Here is a 20,060-nt window from a genome sequence, read left to right as displayed (position 1 = left end):
AATGTTAAATCGGCAATGTTTCCCAGTATAAACACAGTCAGGAATAGGTGGGGAGATGCTGAGCTCAACGAGCGGCAGATGTTAGGCCGCGGCCAGGCCGTGCGGGCTTCGGCCACGTGGGTAGGCCCTGGACAGAATTTTGAATCGCGCTCGGCATGCAGGAGGACGCCGGTGCAACGCACCACAGCCACGCGCAGCAAAAATAAACTGCAGCTAGGCGAAAAGTCAAGGTGCCAAAGTCGGCCTTTACCCTCATGTAGACCTTTAAACGGGTGACACCAGGTGTAAATCGCAACGTTTCCCCGTTTTACCCAGCCAGGAATTGCAGTGCCTCGCGGCTTACATCTCTGTTATGTGAGCCTAAAGGATATCACCCACAGAGAGGGCATTGAATCTGGCACATGAAATTATTTCAACACGCCAGATGACTGCTCCTCGCCGGGACATCCTTTTTAGAAGCCGGCGCTGTTAGTTTAACAAAGAGTTACCTTGTTTAAAACCCGGCGCTTTTATTTAAGAAAGTAGTTACCTTGTTTAAAACCCGGCACTTTTAGGCCAGGGTAGCGTGGCCGAGCGGTCTAAGGCGCTGGATTACGGCTCCAGTCTCGTTGTAGGCACTGGTTCGGAACCCGCCGCTGCCAGCTAGTTGCATGAATAATCTAGTAACATTAAGTTTTCATAAAGTAGTTGGGAGGGTCTGCATGCTTATACCTCATGTATTGCTGAGGTGAACATGAATATTACGGAACTTCAATTTGGTTGTCATCAATATTGCATACACCATGTGGAAGAAATCAGGATTTGCTATAACGATGTCACGGGCGGGAAAGCCAGGGCGGCGGGGGGGGAGAGGCCCAGCACAGTGAGCGTCTTCCTTTGCAACTACAGTGGGAGCGGCCGGTAGAAATGCCGAGCGGCTCCCGGCAAAATGCCGTGCGGGTCTCTGCAACCCCCTGCCCCCCCCCTTCCTCCAACTAAAACTTCGTGCAATAATACGGGTAAACTGAGGTTGCCGGTGAAAGGTTCGACACCAGCCGGATCGCTAATTTTACTGGCTTTATAATCGGCTTGGCCACAAATAATTTATAACGCAGACCCCGCACCGGGATAGCAGCCTCTGTGTGCGGGTGATTCCTACCCCGCATCGATATAGTTCTCATAGCCGTTAACATTAAATTAGCTTGTGTTGGCTTATCGGCTAGGGCGCACGTCCTCGAACTGGATGAACTGGGTTCGAGTCACGGCAATGTCACTAAGGCGTCCTGTGATTCTGGGCAAATCACTAAATTTTTCATTCCAAGCAAAACTGAATGTGTGTTTTAATGTGATAAAGGCCTATCTTATACCGGTCCGACTTTCAGGGAACAATTAAATCAAGTACGTCCTCGAACTGGTTGGACTGAGTTCGAGTCTCGGTAAGGTCACTAAAACATCCTGTGAGTCTGGGCAAATCACTTAATTTCTCATTTCTAACAAAACTGAATGTGTGTTCTTAATCTGATAAGGGCTTATCTTAGACCGGCCCGACCTTCAGTGAGCAATTAAATCAAGTCAAATGAGGAGGCACAAACATTTTTTGGAGGGCAACACTTGAATACCGTAGTGCAAGAAGGTTTCTGCAATGTCACCATTGGGTGTGTGGTCTAGGGAGGCACGTCAATTTTAATACGTTTTATTGCGATAAGGTCTGCCTTTCTCCACTGTGTGTGATGCCTATGACTGACGTTATTAGTAGATGTGTAACGCATGTTCCTTGTTACAGGCAGGGGTGGGCAAGCTCCACTGGACCGCAAGAGCACGGTGCAAAGGCACAGTAAGAAGGTAAGCGCGAGACAGGGGGGGGCGGGGGTGTTGGTCAACAGTTTGGCCTAATGTTAAATACACACGCCTCCGGGCGACCGGCGTACTTCCTCGTTCCTCTTGCTCCCGCCTCAGGATGGCTGAGGCAGGCTAGGACGTATTTTGAAACGATGCTCTTGTCGCAGCAATACGCAATACAGGTGCAGGACGCTAAGTCGGATTAGCGATCGCATCATCACTGGAAGACAGGTCGACATTCATTAGGCATCGCAGCGCGCAAGGGCACGAAGTAAGTACACAAAGGGAAGGTATCGGCGGAAGCAAAGGGGAGGGGGAGAGGTCTCCCAAACCGGCCGTGTTTTCAGATGGCGCTAGGTCAGTTGGTCACCGTCCAGTTTTCTTACTGGAGTGAGAGACCACGCAGGATGTCCGGACAAAGATCGGCACCCAGGTCGGCAGCAGACGTGCAAGCGGCGACCTTTTCACAGCTTGTCAAGACCAATGGCCTGGCTTGGGCCACCGATCTGCTCAATGCCAGCACCCCTGACTCGTGTTGTCATAACAACATTATAGCCATTGAGGAGGATGACATGGTTGGGGCAGGACACTCTCGTGCGTCAAAGAGTGTGTGGGTTACCACCAACAAAGAATTCCCAGCCCCGTCAAAAAAGAAGGGCAGGCCCAAAATGACAATTGCAATGGTACATGATGCACCCGGCCCCTCGGGCATGCATAACGCTGCGCAACCTACGGCGGAGTACGCCACAAAGAGCGATCTTGGTAAGATCATGTCCACCTTACACATGTTTATGACAGAAATGAAAGAAAGTGTAGCAAACATTGGTGGGGGGCTGGCCCAGCGAACGTATGGGGCTCAGGTCCCAGCCCCCCGCACCCGCCCGGCCAAGCGCTGGAACCTCCCCTCCGGGGGCCTCGGCGGCACCGCTACCCGATCCCAATGTGGCACCTGCACCAAGGGAACTGATCTAACCTCCTCCCCTACGCAACACCCCTGGTTCCAGACGCCCCGGTACCCACAACATTACTCTTGGCACCTGAGTTACCTGCACATGCACCTCCAACGATACTTACCGTACCAAGTACGGTGCCAACCCTCCCGGTAGCCCCGATTCCTCCCTCGCTCCCCCGTGCCAGCTCCCTCCACGGCGACGCCACAGAGTGAGGAGGAGGAGGTCGTGCTGGATGCTCCCTTGCCATCAGGGCGCTCTTCCCTGGCATGGGAGGTTCCACTGGCGGCGAAAGAACTCATCTGGAAGAGGGAGTTCATCGATATATTCTCGCTACTAATGTTAGGGCAACAAGGTACAGACATGCGTGTGCAGGGCAGGGCTAAAGGAGGATGGAAAGAAAGTTAAGTTTCAACCATTGCCGGAGAAAAATATTGACACTTGGTTTGAAGCTTTCGCCATACTATCTCCCATAGTTATGGAACATTTTCAGATCAAGGCCCCGCCCTGGTACAGTATGGCAGACTTATCCATACTGAAGCAAAGAAATGGGGGGGGTAGGTTGGTTGAACTATGACAGGGAGTTCAGAAAGAAATTGTCCAGATCTCCCAAGATGCACCGGGATCATAAAGAGGTGCAACTATGATTGGATCACATGGGGTCTAGAGCACTGCAGGGGGTTGCAACAGACATCAAAGTGCAGGTCTCACAGGGGGCAACAACTGAATTAAAGTCGCCCTCAGCAGCATACTGACCAAGGAAACCGCCCTTTCGGGGTGGCCACGGGGGGAAGGGCCAGAGAGGGGGAGACGGGAGGCCCCAGGCTGGGTCTTGCAGGTTATTCAACAGCGGGCATTGCCACTGGGGGAAGTCCTGTAAGTTCACACACACATGCAGTAATTGTGGAGGGCAACACCAGTCAGGTTCATGTAGGACGCACAAAAGACAGAAGCAGGGAGGAAATTATGGGGGGAGAGGTGGCGCTTGGCAGAATAAGTAGCGCAAATGTGCAGCCCCCGTCCCCCCCACCGCGCATCTCCCCCCCTTAACACACAGTGCGCCGCCTCTGCACTAGGCAGCATTCCCTTAAGCCCTGCATTCATTCCCTCCCCCATGCAGCCATCCATCCAGGCGATAGCAGTGAAGGGTCCCTCTCCTGTTAATTTGGCGCGCCTGATCCCTCTGCTGAATAAATACCCTAACAAAGTAGATGGGACACTGCTCCTGGGGGGCTGTGCAGAAGGCTTTGAGATACCTTATATAGGAACCCCGCAGGCGCGAGATGCTGAAAATTTTGAAGTCAGCTAAGGACAATCCAGAGGTGGTAAGAGCAAAATTTGGGAAGGAATTGGAGTTGGGGAGAGTAGCTTTCCCTTCTTGCAGCCACCACTCGCAAATTTCGTAGTCTCTCCCCTGGGTATAGTCCCCAAAAAAGACCCCTTGCATTCAGACTAATACACCACCTGTCATACCCCGAGGGCGAGTCGGTCAACCACAACTTGGAAGAAGGAGTGTGCTCAGTGTCCTACTGCTCATTTGAGGTGGTCATGGATTTGGTAAGAAGGGCAGGCAAGGGGGCATGGCTAGCCAAAGCATATTTAGAATCGGTCTTTCGCCTGCTGCCGGTGCACCCCAGCAGCCAGCACCTACTGGGGTTCAGGTTGTGGCAAGAACACTACTATGAAAAATGCATGCCGATGGGATGCTCTATTTCATGCGCGTTTTTGAGGCATCCAGCACCTTCCTCCAGTGGGTACTGCAAGCAACAGAGGGAGTTGAAAGTTTGACTCATTATTTGGATGATTTCCTGTTTGTAGGAAGAGAGGACTCGCAAGACTGCGCGGAGGCGTTAGCGAAATTCCAGAAGGTTACTGAGCATTTAGGAGTGCCCCTGGCTCCAGGGAAAACAGTTGGGCCAGCGCAAGTACTAGTCTTCCTGGGCGTAGAGATTGACACCAAGGCAGGGAAAGCCAGGCTCCCGGGGGACAAAGTCAGCCAACTGCCCTCGCAGATCCAAACAGTGTTGGGTCAAGAAAAGGTATCGTTGGAGGACACACATAGTTTGCATTGCAGGTTAAATTTTGCCACCAAAGTGATCCCCGCGGGTAGGGCGTTTGCGCGCAGACTAGCCAGGGCAGCTGCCAATATTAAGCGGAGACACCATGAGGTGAGGCTGAGCATGGGCGTGAAGGAGGATTTGAAGATATTGGGGGAGTTTCTGCAACAGTTTAATGGTTCTGTAATCTGGAGAGAACCCTGGACTAGCAGCCAGGAACTGACGCTGTTTACTGACGCGTCAGGCAGGGAAGGATTTGGCGCAATCCTGAATAGGGAGTGGTGCACGGAGAAGTGGCCGAACACTTGGAGGAAGAAAAGAATAACAGCAAACATAACTGTCTTAGAGCTATTTCCAATTGTGATGGCATTTCACCTCTGGCCGGCCATGTTAACTGCAAAAAGGGTGGTCCTGTGGTCCGACAATCTAGCCGTGGTCCAAGCTATTAATACCCCGTCAGCCAGGTGTGCGCTCGTACTAAGCTTGCTCAGGGAATTAGTGAAGGTATGCCTGTACAACAACATAGAATGTAGAGCCAGACACATTCCAAGAGCGCAAAACACGGCCGCTGATGCTCTTTCACGTTTTCATTGGCAGCGTTTCCGGGAGGCGTGGCCGAGAGCGAGGGTGGAGATGACACCTTTCCCGGTGCGGCTCTGGCACCTGCTGCGGTGGCGCAGCACATTAGAGAACTAGGCGAGCTGTCCCTGGTACCACGGACCATGAGGAGATATAAGACATCCGTGGATAGTTTTGTGGAATCATGGGCCCCTGGGAGCAAGCATCTTACCCCAGGGTGGACAGGGTGCAGGCTTTTATGAATTGGGCCAAAGATGGGGGGAAGAGCCACTCTTGGATGGCAGGGCACCTATCAGCCATCGGGCACCATCCAGACTGCTCGGCCAGGACGATCCTACCGCCATATTCACGACCAGGACGGCGTTATTAGGCTGGTCCAGAGTGGTGCTCAAGCAGCTTGACCAGAGGGCCCCCCCATTGACTATGAGACTTTACAGAGGATGGTGGAGGCCCTCCCCTCGGTCGCCCAGTCCGCCTACGAGGCAACACTCTTTGCCGCCACTTTCAGCTTAGCGTTCTTTGGGGCCTTTAGAATAGGTGAACTGGTGGCACGCTCCAAGACAGAAAGCAACTCCAGGGCACTACAGATGAGGGATGTGCGCCTGACAGCTGAATCAGTGGAAATATTCCAGCAGTACTCAAAAACAGACCAGGCAGGCAGGGGGAGGGGCATCTCCCTTGCATCGCCTGGGTAACAACAGCTATTGCCCGGTGGCAAACAAACAACCACAATGCGTGAGAACCTCACCTTTTTACATTCCATGACCAACACGAAAGAAACAGAATAAAGATAAGTCCTGTGTTGCTTGTGGCCTTTTACGTATTTGTTCGTTCTCACGTATTGTGGTTGTTTGTTTTGTCCCACAGGTTCGCGAGTGTTGAGAGAACACCGTTTCCCCTCGTATTACCGCAAAATTGCGGAAAGAAGAGTGACTTACAGCTGGAGTCACCTTGAAACCAATTTTGGTTTGGACCTCGCAACTGGTATGAGCCCAGGTGGTCGTTTGAGGTTGTGAATACAATGTGTGTCCTCATGCAGTGGCTCAAAAATTTGTGACGCCCTGAAGAAATTGCCCGAAATGGAAGTGGCAATGAAACATGTCGGCAAGTGGAGCATGGATAGATAGGGATTAGCCATCCTCACCTTTTTACATTCCATGACCAACACGAAAGAAACAGAATAAAGATAAGTCCCGTGTTGCTTGTGGCCTTTTACGTATTTGTTCGTTCTCACGTGTTGTGGTTGTTTGTTTTGTCCCACACACTGCATTTCCTCACAAACACTGTTTTGTTTGTTTTGTGGACACTTATTTTCTTTTAGAGCTTGATGGCGCCAATGATGAGATCAGGGCAATCCTGGTGATTACCTGCCAGGTTCCCGTTGGTGGTTCGCCCGTGAGGTGCCATCTCGCTCACACACACTTTTTCTAACCTCTTCTTTTTTCTAATTTAGACACATTAGTGTGTGTTACTTGTTGTCTCACAACTGTTCTTTGTTTTTCAAGGGTTTGGGCAATGTGTTTTTACTGAATGGCATATTTTGGTTGTACCTCCTACCTCAATAATTAAAAGAGAGGAGTACTGTGAAAAAAGTTTTTGCAGTTGATGGCACACCATTGATATATTGATATTTCTATGCCTGGTCGGTCTAGGTCTTGTTTTGGAATTATATGCCTGAGTGGAGGGAGACCAATGACCGATTTTTCCCTCTAAGCTCCTCTTTGTCTACTGCACTAGGGGGGGGGCAAATAATGCTCCCATTCATTCCGGATTGGGGCGGCCACCACTGCTTTTAGGGAGGGTCTGCCGGCAGAGGCAATGAAAAGAGTTGGCCAATGGGATTCCAATTGCTACAAAATATATGTGAGACCAGAACGAATGTGCGGGTGTTGGGGCATTCCTATGTCGCAAGAATTGCAAGATGGGTGGAGGCAGTCACCTGGAAGCATGGTTTCAGCAACACCAGGGTAGCTTGGTTTGGTTTCCTGGGAATGCATTGGGCAGACCTCCTAGGACCGCTGCGCAGGACTCTGAGGGAGAGTAGCCTCCTGCCAAACATCGTAGTGGTACACCTTGGGGGAATGACTTGGCAGCTGAAGGCAAGAGGCGGCTGCTGGATGCATGAGGAAGAACCTTAGCATACTGAGCAGTGAGCTGGGATCGTGTGGCTTTTGGTGGTCAGAAATAACTCCTAGACCCATGTGGCATGGGGCTAAATCCCAGGAGGCACTAGAAGTTGCCCGCAGGTGCGTTAACGCAGCCATGCGTAATTCACCGAAATGCGTGGGTTGGGTTACATAAGACACGGTTGGCTACATGCGAAATCCATTGGCTGCTGGGAATCTGATAGGGTGCATTGGACCAAAGTAGGCATGGCTATATTCCTGTTAGACTTGGGGGAGGATCTAGAAGCAGCGGGGTGCAAATAAGGTGGTGGGGGCTCTGGGCGCAGTGGTCGCCATGCCCAGGGCTGTGGAGGAGTTACAGGGCGATCCCTATACAAGACAGGCGCAGGAACAGGACCTGAAGCCTCCAGTGCAAGCGCACCATACTAAGTCATACATGCTCCAAGGGGTCCTTCTTGGGAACTTGGGGTTTGACGGCGCCCCGTTAGTCCTTAGGGCGGTTGTAAACCTGAACAACGGGGGGCTTGCCTATAGCGCTCCGACCAGCTGGGGAAGGTGTGAGTTAACTCTCCCTTGTTCAGAAGGCGGAGTGGGTGGACGATAGGTCCACCGGTGGGAGGAGTAATCCTCCCAGGTACAACACCGGGCTATGGCTGCAGGTGTTCTCTTTGACTAAAACTTCAGGTACCCTCCAACAAGTGGTTGCCGGGCGGACGGGATCGCATGTAAGATAACCCACCTTTTATTTGTACAACAACCTGCAGCTTCTGTTCCATATACCTGGTGCCTGTGTGTTATTTGGGATTGGGGGCTGTGGGCAGTGGGGTACCGATGGAGATACTATGCAGGATGCCCGTGGTCCCTGCAGGGGACCCCGTAGGAGGGCAGGCCCCTTATGAGGTCCGAGGGCAGCTGGGTGGCCCATCCCCGGGGGGGGGGGTTTACAGGGCGGCGCCACACTAAGGGGGCTGGGCAAAGGGTGGGGCTATCGGGGCGTTCTTAAGGGTGGCCCCTCCTTTTGCGCACTCTCTTTGCTGCTGCCCCCCTTTGCACCTAGACATCCTCTGGCTGCTTCCCGCATCAGCCCCGGATTTAGGTAGCCCCTCTCCCTGCCAGACGCTAGACCCCCTCTCTTCTCCCCTTCCTACCGCTCACCCACTGAAAGGGGGGAAGTGGGGAGGGGTACTGTATTGGTGTATTAATGTTTTGTCTCTTGTTGCAGGAGGAGTTACAGGGGGATCCCTGTACAAGACAGGCGCAGGACTAGGACCTGAAGCCTCCAGTGCAAGCGCACCATAGTAAGTCATACATGCTCCAAGGGGTCCTTCTTGGGAACTTGGGATACGGCGGCGCCCTGTTAGTCCTTAGGGCGGTTGTAAACCTGAACAACCGGGGGCTTGCCTATAGCGCTCCGACCAGCTGGGGAAGGTGTGAGTTAACTCTCCCTTGTTCAGAAGGCGGAGTGGGTGGACGATAGCTCCACCGGTGGGAGGAGTAATCCTCCCAGGTACAACACTGGGCTATGGCCGCAGGTGTTCTCTTTGACTAAAACTTCAGGTACCCTGCAACGAGGGGTTGCGGGGCGGACGGGATCGCCTGTAAGATAACCTACCTTTTATTTGTACAACAAAAAAACATGCAACTTCTGTTCCATATACCTGGTGTCTGTGTGTTATTTGGGATTGGGGGCTATGGGCAGCGGCGTACCGATGGAGATACTATGTTCACACATTTAAACTGGGGAATGCAGCCCCCACTATGTTTCAAATTGCAGTACAGTCATATTTTTAGCAGGCCACTGATTGCACTAAAATACATCTGAGCACAAACCGCCAGAAGCTCGTGGGATGTTTTACATCCCCTGAGCAATCTGCAGCGTATGAACCAAAGATGAAATGAATTTGACTACAGTATAGAGAGCAAATATAAATGCTTATTTGTAGCTGCATTTGTGTTCATGCAAAATAGATGGTTAGGGATTTTCTCGCAGTGTAAAAAAATAAGTAAAATTGTTATTGTTGTAGCAGAAAATATTCCTAAAGTGATGCACATCGGACAAGCAAACTCCAAATACCCAATTTGCAATGAAGTTTACACTCTTTAATTAACATTATTGATAGAGCAGAGCACTGGTTTATGTCAAAGGTAGGGAGGTGAAGGTCTGTTCAGAAGTGCAAACAGTCTCCATAATGATGTAGAGAACAGAAACAATGTGGCTGCCAGGCAATATGACATTCAACGAGAGGTAGGGTCTTTCTTTCCAAAAGAGATAGGTTGGCGTGCCCTGAAAACAATACCATTGTGTGATGCAATGTTTCACCAATGATGAGAAAGGAATTTAGAAAGGCACACAATGGAACCAATGAAAAGCGATGGACATGATGAAAGCCCATAGAGTAGATACAGCATGTCTCGAAGAGACAGCGCATGCACTGCCTAGGTTCGACCTGAAAAGTAGGTTGTGTGGATCACACAGCTGCCCTGCATGTCTCCTGTAAGGACATCCAGAAGTTTCAGTCTAAAAAGCTGCTACTGCCTTTCCTGATCTTCCCTGCTAATAACCTGGCATTTCCTGAGCTAAAGATTAATAGGCTTCATATATGACTTCTCTCACCCATCTACTTAGCATGGTAGAATGTACTGTATTGTCTTTGTTAGCTGGCCCATATGATACAAGCAAAGAATCTGAACTATGAAATTGCTTCGTTTTAGAAGTAAATAAACAACACCCATCTAACATCTAGAGATGAAGGAATAGAATTTTTCTCAGAACAACAAACAGGTAGCTAAATTGTGACTGTACCGTAGGTTTTAATTTTGGATTAAAATGTAAAACCACTCTATCTGAAAAGAAGTTGTAGTATGGATATCATGTAAGATGCACTCCCAGTTCACCCAGTCTTCTCGCTGAGGTAAAGGCTACCAAAAAAGGTAACTTTTTATTAGATACACAAAGACCTGGTCCTTCTGTATTATAGGCAATTATATTCACAGTACCTCATGTTGGCTCGCTGGTGCGGCTATTCTTAACCTCACACCCAGTCAAGGAGTCTGCAACAGGGTGTGCCTGTATTTAAAATGTCCTCATAAAATCTCTGCGTGTCATTCACTATATGTCTATACTCCCTCTATTCAAGCTATGCTTGTGCAACCCCATGTGTGGATGCTGGAAGGGAAAGGTCCTGTTAAATCAAATCAGAACAAGATCAAGAAAAAATGTGTGGTGGACGGGAAGGTACCTCACAGGAGCAACCACCAGGGAACTACTGACAGGTTCTCCTCAGTGTGTTCCACTTCTCATCATTGGCTCCTTCCCATCATAAATAAACAAAATGAAAAGTAGGGAAAAAGGAAATTCAGTTAGCTCAACAGTGTATTTCCCTACCCTAACCATGTGCCTCTACCCCCATAGACATCAACACCGCTATTCACACAGGCAATGAAACATGTTGGCTTCATATAATACAAAACGAAGCACAACGGTAGAGTGTTGGTTTTAGTGGCAGTAGAAACTCAGCGCAGAATAAAGGTGTTCAAAAAGCTAGGGATTTCTAACTCCATTTTTAAAGCAGGATCACACTGAGTAGCGGTGTTGATGTCTATGGGGGTAGCCGCACCAGCGAGCCAACATGAGGTACTGTGAATATAATTGCCTATAATACAGTAGGACCAGGTCTTTGTGTATAAAATGTTGTGAGTGGAGGGTACCTGAGTCTGGATATTTCCCTCTGTGCTCCTTTTGTGTATGAACTTTTTATTAGAGCCAAAAGATATGAGCCTACTCTAATGTTCAAAAGGTTCCTCTTGAAGATAGATGCCCAAAGCAATCAACAAATCCCAAGAAGGCAAGGGATTGTGACCCATCAGTTTTTTAATTAGAAGCTTTTCAGAATTCCAACTGTTAAAGGAACTATATTAGCAATATTCATGGAAACCTTCAAATGACTTCCCACTGATCTCCCAGATCCAATCCTGTTAAGAAACTATCTGTAAACAATTCAATAATTTGGAAGGGATCACAATCAGCTGCATACATACCCTTAGCTTAAAACCACCTTTCAAAGTTTCACCAATATTTTACATAGGAAACAAGGGTGGAAAATTTCCTGAAAGCCCTGATATCATAAACCAATTCCCTAAAACAACCTAAGTGCTGAAGGCAAAGTTTCTCAATGTCCAGGATGTCAGACACAAACTGTTTCAGAGATAGTACCAGAAACCATTGAAACGGAGGCTTTAAAAGCAGAACAAAATACTGATTCTCCAATGTCTAAGTTGGAGAAGGAAACCAAGGCATCCAAGGCCAAAAAAGAACTTACAAAATTAGTATGACTCTCTAACCCTGAATCTTTTTCAGCATCTTTGGTGAAAGGGGGATTGGAAGAAAGCCATATAGTATCCCTTCTGGTCGCAGACTCCCCACTGCATCATCTCACAAGTGATCAGACAGCAGATTTTCATGCAGAATTGAGGCAGAAGGGAGTTAGACAGAAAAGTAAAGAGGTCTAACCACACTTTTTCAAAGTTTTTCAATATCTGTTGAAAAGCCTCTTAGATGAGGTGGAAGATCACAAGGGTGGAATATTCTGTTTCAAACGTATGGCATGGAAGTTAGATTTCTTTCCAATTAAGAAGATATTGACTAGAGTAATGTCGATAAGGTTTTGCTTTTTGTTCCTCCCAGCCAATTTACATAATTTTTAGCCACTTGATTCTGCATCTGAACTAAATGTAACAGGTTGTTTGGCAATAACCACCATTGTAGCTCCTGAACATTGTTGAGTGAAAATGAAATCATCTCTTCCTATTTCTGAGACACTAGGATTGAGTCTTCAAACACATGTTGAACAACAGATTTTAAATGGTGGCTAGCCACAACACTACGAATGTGGTCATTCCATCTAACCCTGCACCTTCAATCAACAAAGTGCTGATGCTAGCTGAAATAACAATAGATGCAATTACTGCACTTGAAGATTCAATTTCCTTGAATACAGGAGAAACACTTGACACTTTTCAGTATCAAACAAAGATCTGATGAACAGTGTCTGTTGGGGGGATGTAGGTGGGACTTTTGAACTGTCAGTAGGTGCAACAGCAACTGTAGGCATCCGAAATATTTCTTTGCATATACATCAACCTTTAAACAAGAAGCAGAAATTTACCAATCATCCAAGTATGAGAAATTGACACGTTTTTTAACTGTAAAGCTGCAACTACTAGCCCTAATACCTTTGTGAGTTACCTGGGTTATGACAAAAGGCTCAATAAAAGAGACTTTATCTGAAAATGTTCCTCCTTGATCGCAAACCTAAAAACCTCTGACTGTTTGAATAAATAGGCACATGGAAATAGGTGTCTTATAGATCCAAAGTGCTGTAAAGGGACACCTTTTTCAGGCTGTGACCTCCAGTTTTAAATATTTTAGAGGTACCCTTCTGGTAATCTTGAGCTTTGATAGTGGGACACTGCTCTCCAGTGCCCAGTATAGGAGCTCTGACCTCTAAAACATGGCTGAAACCTGATTGGCATTTCCACATTCCACTTTCCTGCAACAAAAGGGAACACACAGCGGACCGAGCAATACGCACCTCAAATTTCGGTAGTCCCAAAAAGTGTAAAAGATTCTGTGCTGTACAACCTCCAAGACCTGCTGTGTTTTGGTCCCACTGGATTTCCAGATAACAAATTGTAGAGATATGGAGGCAGCACCAGTTAGAAAGTAACTTGCAAAAGCGTCTGGTTATATCAAAGTTTCTTTTATTGTTCTTTTTCAGAAGTGAACAAGACAACCAACCTGTTTCGCTCCCACCGTGGGAGCTTCGTCAGGGCAAAATGAAGGGTGAAGGTCTGATTTGAAAAGTCCAGAGACTGCAAGGCTATGTACCGCTGGATAGAACTTCAGATGAATCGAATTAACAACAAAAAGATCTGAATAGAAGAAGTGTGTTTTGTTTTGCCGGTAACGCGTAAAATTTCCTCATTCACCAGATATGGAGATGTATATCAAGACGTTATAGAGAAATCGTTTTCAGTGCCTTATCCAATGGTGGTGCTCCAAAGGTAATAGACAGACCTTAATAGGCTGCCCAGGAACCTCGTTCTGAAGGCTATATGTAGCAGGTGTTGTCCTTCGAATCGGGACGCCAAGTGTGAGAAATTGACACTTTTTTTAACTGTAAAGCTGCAACTACTAGCCCTAATACCTTTGTGAGTTACCTGGGTTTTGACAAAAGGCTCAATAAAAGAGACTTGATTTAAAAATGTTCCTCCTTGATCGCAAACCTAAGAAACCTCTGACTGTTTGAATAAATAGGCACATGGAAATACGTGTCTTATAGATCCAAAGTGCTGTAAAGGGACACCTTTTTCAGGCTGTCACCTCCAGTTTTAAATATTTTAGAGGTACCCTTCTGGTAATCTTGAGCTCTGACAGTGGGACACTGCTCTCCAGTGCCCAGTATAGGAGCTCTGACCTCTAAAAACACGGCTGAAACCTGATTGACATTTACATATTCCACTTTCCTATAGGGCCATAGTGTAAGATGCAAAAATACACCCATGGCATGGACATTTAAATGCCACTGAAGGACTGCAGCACCCACTGTGCCATCTACTATATTGGCACCAAAAACAAGGATTGAGGCCTATATGTGTAGCTCGAGCACAGCAGCTGGAACACTGCTGCCCAGTCCTCTCAAAATCACCCTTATGACATGATGGAAAATCTGATTTTATATATATCAACTAAGTCACCCTAAGAACACGGTATTACCTGAAGGTAGACTGCATAATATTGACATATATCAACACAATACCCCCAGTAATAACTAGGAGAAGACACTAAAGGCTAAGGGGTCTCTAGGGTGAGCCGGCCTCCAAATCTACTATATACTCACAGTTGTAGCTACTCTAAAGTTAGAATCACTTACATTACATTACCGTGTCCTCAATAGCACTACTTGATAGGAGTGCTGGGCATATCAAAAACTGTGAAGGGCTGTCCTCACACGCCACCAGGTGTCATGCTTCATCATAGGCAGCCCTCGCTCTCTAAAACTTGGTTTGATAGAGAGCGGGCCTACACTTGAAGACAGGGAGGCACTTCTTTTTTTTATGTTTGAAAGCTTTATTAAGAATATAATGATATGACAAAAATGGAACAACCGTAGCGCATGAGAATCAAAAAGTTGGAAACATACAAAGAAAGGTATGCAAACTACAGATGAACTAAAAAAAATAATAAAAGCATTTTCTACATTTTAAGGGGGGGATGCAGGAGGGAGGGAGGACAGGGGAGGATGGGGAAATAGTAACAATACTAGTATAAATAATGCTCATATGAATTATAACGGAAAGATAAACAGCAAATAAGAACAAAGTTAAGCATGAAGAGAAGAGGAGGAAAAAAGAAGAAAAAAGATATTGAATAAAACGAATAGGCAGAAGAAGTAGAAAAGGAAAGGAAGAGGAAGAGAAACGAGGGAAAGAAGATAGAGAGAAAATACAGCACAAATCCAAAAGGATGACTGTAAACAACATACCTGAAGGGGAAATACAAAAGGGAGAAGAGGGAATGGCGACACTCAACAAGATGAACCAGCCAGGGAACAGGAACCCAACCAGACCGAATCGGTACATCAGAGAGCTACAGAAGGGGGAAGAACAGGGTGCTTGAGACAGAAACAACCAATCTGTGGAAGGGAAAAGATTAATTAGAGGCTACATCAGGACAACAAAAATACAATCAGAACAACACCAAAGTGGTATTGTATAAGTGTATACATAAGGAAATAAAAGCCATCAATATCAGATAAAAGACAACAACAGTCTCAATGAAGGCATAAAAGAGAGATGAGAAACAGCAAAAATGGAATGCATGACATTAACTATATGACAACAAGAGACATTCAATCAGGTCAGCCATTTGGAGAAGGAGCGGAGGTATCTTGGATCTAGGAGTGGATCTATTTTGTCCCATGACAATCCTGGCAGGAACCTTCGCTCCTCAAACAGACTTCTTCTCTCTGTTCCGCGTATCCGGAAAACCAGATGGGGGGTAAAGCTTTTTCCAATCTGGCCCCAAAGTGGTGGAATGCTCTCCCTCTTGAACTAAGGTCTCTCCCAACTTTACAATCTTTTAGATCTGCCCTGAAGACCCACCTCTTTGTACGCGCGTACCTGTAGTGGTGCTTTGCATTTTTTATCTTTTTTGATAGGCGCCTTGACACCTTCGGGTTTAGTTTGCGCGATACAGATTGCATAATAAATAAATAAATAAAATATCCATGCTGCTACCATTTTGTTGAAGAATAAAGTTCTTCAATTCTCCGGGATCTTGAAAGGACCAAGTCTTATTTTGATGTGTGACCCTAAAAGTGCATAGGTGAAACAGTCCATATCGTGCTCCAAGGGAACGCAAAGAGGGACGAAGAGAGAGAAATTCCTTCCATCCTGCTGCAGTGGCATTAGAGACATCCTGAGAAAGGAAAACACGCTGACCCAACCAGGAGACTTGACGCTTGGCTCTGGCAGCTGAGAGGACAGCAAGCAAATCTGTGAATTTCAGGAAGAGAATAATAACTCCACGTGGTTTTGCAGAAGTGGCCGAACGAGATCCAAGTCTATGGGCTCTTTGAATAGTGAGAGTGGTAGACAGCAACATATCTAAAAGCTTAGGAAGGAATGTCGCAAAGAAAGACACTGGGTCATCACCCTCCAAAGATTCCGGTAAGCCGTAAATACGAAGGTTGTTCCTCCTATTTCGATTTTCCAAATCCTCCGTGTGTTGCTGGAGAGAGAGAACGTTTTTTTCTAATGAGGAGATGCGCTGTGAATTAGCCTGGATCTCAGGAGTCTGTTGTTCAACTAAAGTGATGCGGGCATCCATGACTGACCATTTCTCCTTCAAAAGTTGCATATCCTTACTTGTCTCTTCGATAAATGGCCACAATGCGCGTATTTCTTCCAGAATCAGGTCTGTGGAAGATGATGATAGAGGCTTGTCCGGGGTAGGAGAGTCTTGCTTGAGGCGTTTGGAAGAGGTTGTAGGCGGTGAGGATTTAGTGGAGGCAGACTGAGCGATTGAGGATCGATGAGGCGCTGAACCAGCCATTTTCGGTATTGAGTCTGGAATAGACAGTGGGTCTAAAGATGATGACAAAGAAGAATTGGAAGGAACAAAGAGAAACTTCGGCTTACGAAGACTGACCATATGAACACGATGAAGAGAAGGTCCTGAAGATTGTATGAGGTAAGCAATGAAATGCGTCTACCTGAGGAGAGTACACACTGAAGCCACTGATAGGTGAGAAGGTCCACAAAGCCACATAGGAAACGTCGCACTTTGAGAAGATTCCAGGTGTGAGGAGTGAAAAGTGAAAAACGCCCTCAGGAGGTCAGAAAGTCAAATGGCGTCAAAAATAGCAGGAAAAGGGATTGACCATCCACATCAACCAGCGAGACATGCAAGGCAGCAAGCAAGAGAAATCAAAAACAGGCTTGAGAAGTAGAGAAAGTCCTGTGCTGCAGTGAATGAGATTTACAGAGAAATAGGGCAATTCAGAAGGAAGTGGTGTCCTGCAGATAGCGTGACGCAAACACAGTATATGAAAGGGCTAATCAGCATGTAAATGCAAATGAAGGCAGTATGAAGAGGACGCAGAAAACCATTTGGAGAAAGAAGCGCTAAATGGCGATAGACTGCTTCATAGGAAAAATAATGGTTGGTCCCAACGTTGCAGTGGTGAAACAGTATGATATGCATTCACAGGATAACTGAAGAGGGGCGCCTGCCATCATAAGTAACAACATGTGACCAGACAAGGTCCATGACAGAGGCCATTATGCTGCATTTTGAAGTTGCCAGGAAATTATCATAAACAGAGGCATTAGAAATAAATGCATCAGACCTGAGAGGAGTCCTATGTATTGACACCTCAACAGGCAATGTGGTCGGGCAGAGTGCTGAAAATGGCGGAGCTTCATTTCTCCGAGTCTGAGGAGAAAACAGGTCGTGGTAATAGAACTGCAGCGCGGGCTCACCATACCTAAAAAAACACTGCAAAATGTTCAGAAAGGATTCCGGTTGCCGTTTCCGTCATTTTCCAATGACGGGAGAAGAGAAGCAGCCGTCACTTTGAAGAAGACTTGTCCCGGCGGCGGAGAGGTCCTGTACTAGGCAGCCATTTGCTCGGCGCCGAAGCCACGCCAGGGAGGCACTTCCAATCATTAAAATGTGGGCCTGCGCAAATAGTGTTTTAAAAACCAATGTAGTTCCCCAATTTACATTTAATAGTTTGGTATACTACTTGATATTAAAAATATGGGATGTGAGGATTAGGAGATCTATTACCCCACCACCACTGTTACAACCGTCGCCATGCTAGTGAGATATTTTCGTGACACTGCAAATGTGAGGTAACAGTAAAAAAAGTTTTTAACTTGAATTGTGAGACCAGACCACAATATTACCCAACGTAGGGTTTTTAATGCCTCATTGGAGGATGGTTCTGGGACCCCTGTATTTATACTCTAAGGAAACTAAATATATTTAAAACAAGGATATTTTGTTTAAAAAAGAAAAGGGTGTTTGGGTGTAATCATATGCTCACACTCGCAACGAGAACCATTCTGTTCTCTTATGCATACTCTTACTGCCTCAAGGTGCGTCGCTTTCCGTACACCTAAGTAGTCCACTCCTTTTCCCTGATGAAGTCAGAACGGAGGTTTTCGAGCATATTTAAAGGAGTCTCATTATCGTGGAAGGATATGATGAGAAACACCGTGGCTCGTTTGGTCTTTGGGATTTTTATTCTCTGTTCCAGTGTCCCATATGCCTCCCGCCTGGAGTACATGTAATGACGTGACTGCTCCTGTGGGTGTGGCCCTCTGTATTACCAAAGCCTGTGCAGGACTTCATTCTCTGTTCCGATGATTTGTGCGCCACCCACCTGGAAGTCACGTAAAACGTGACTGCTCCTGTGGGTGTGCCAAGCGATATTGCTGGAGTCTCTGTTTGCGGCGCAAGTTGCTTAGATCTACAGTTATTTACAAATAGAAAAATATTGATAATTACCAGGTTTTCAGGATATAGTGCACACCATGGAAAAAATTTACTTTGTAAGAAGTCACAACTGAACAGTTGTAGGCAAATGCTGCTGTACATACTAGTTTAAGGCTCGTCTTTATGCAATTTGTAATATGGGCCACTTGTGTAGTTGGAAATGGGATAGTCTCACAATATTAGATATTTGATATACTCCAGCCATTATAATTTGTCTTATTTCCACCACAGTGGTGGGAGATGATTAGGCAGAGGTGGGAATTATGATTCACCTATATAAAATCATGGCTGCTGTAATTCATATGGTATGTGGGTGTCATATACCAACAGAGGTTAATATAACGGACCCCCTGTATATCAGTATGGCCATTACATATATAGGTTATATCTTTATATTATTTTTAATGTCAATAATGTGAGCGGAATTTAGGCAGAAGTTAACATTAAGGATCCCCTGTATATAAGTCTGGGTTTGGGTATCAAGTTATTACAACTACAAACCACAAGGGTTACAATCCTTATGCCACTTCCTTTTTTGCAGATCATTATGGATGCTTTACATTTATTTTAAACAGTAGTTCAGAGGCTACTATATGAGGTTATCGCTGGATAGGGGATGTTACAGCATGTTTGAATATGACCCTTCATTCTATCTGTAGCCAAGGGATTTAGTTGTTCAGTCCTTTTTTCCTTGTTTTCAACTTTTACTCCAATCGTTGTTCTCGGATTAAAAGTGTTTTCTGGATATCTTGACCATTTGTAGTGATTTTCTCCAAAACCGCCCACGCAATGTCCAGGTCCTGGTGTTCTTGTTCTAGATAATGGCGTGTTGGTTTAATGTTGATTTCTTGCATCTTTTTCACCATTTTCTTTGGGTAATGGTGGGTAATCAGTTTGTCTTCTACTGTGTTTGCCTGTGTTTCGAAAGCCTCCATTGTGGAGCAAGTTCATCTCACCCGCAGGAACTGTCCCACAGGAACGGTGTCTCGGAGTGCTGTTGGGTGAAACCTTTTTTTATACCAGTAAGCTATTTTTGTCAGTTGCTTTGTTGTGAACGTCTGTTTTTATTCCTTCTTGGTCCATGGTGATTACTAGATGCAGTAATTCTGCTTCATACTTGTTTATGGTATACGTGAATTTTAGATTTCTACCCTTTGCTTTGACCCATTCTGCAAAACTCGATTGCTATGTCCTTGCTGCCATGCCATGTTATTAGTACACTGACGATGAAAGGGTTCACTAAGTTGAAAATGTGATTGGTCTCAAATTGGTGCACGTGTAGACAGGCCATACTAGGCGCAAAGGTGCTTCCCATCGATGTGCCCTCACTTGGAGGTATGCTGTTCCTTCATATTCGTAAAAGTTCTCAGTTAGCACTAGTTCTGCGCATTCCATAAAGAAATCTATAGGGGTCATGAACTCTCATTCAGTCTTCCCTAGTATATGTTCCACTACTTCAATTGTG

The sequence above is a fragment of the Lissotriton vulgaris genome, chromosome 6 (genome assembly GCF_964263255.1).
Source record: "Lissotriton vulgaris chromosome 6, aLisVul1.2, whole genome shotgun sequence".
In the NCBI taxonomy this organism is placed as follows: domain Eukaryota; kingdom Metazoa; phylum Chordata; class Amphibia; order Caudata; family Salamandridae; genus Lissotriton; species Lissotriton vulgaris.
The sequence above is the reverse complement of the archived record's forward strand: the minus strand, read 5'-3'. Positions refer to the sequence as shown.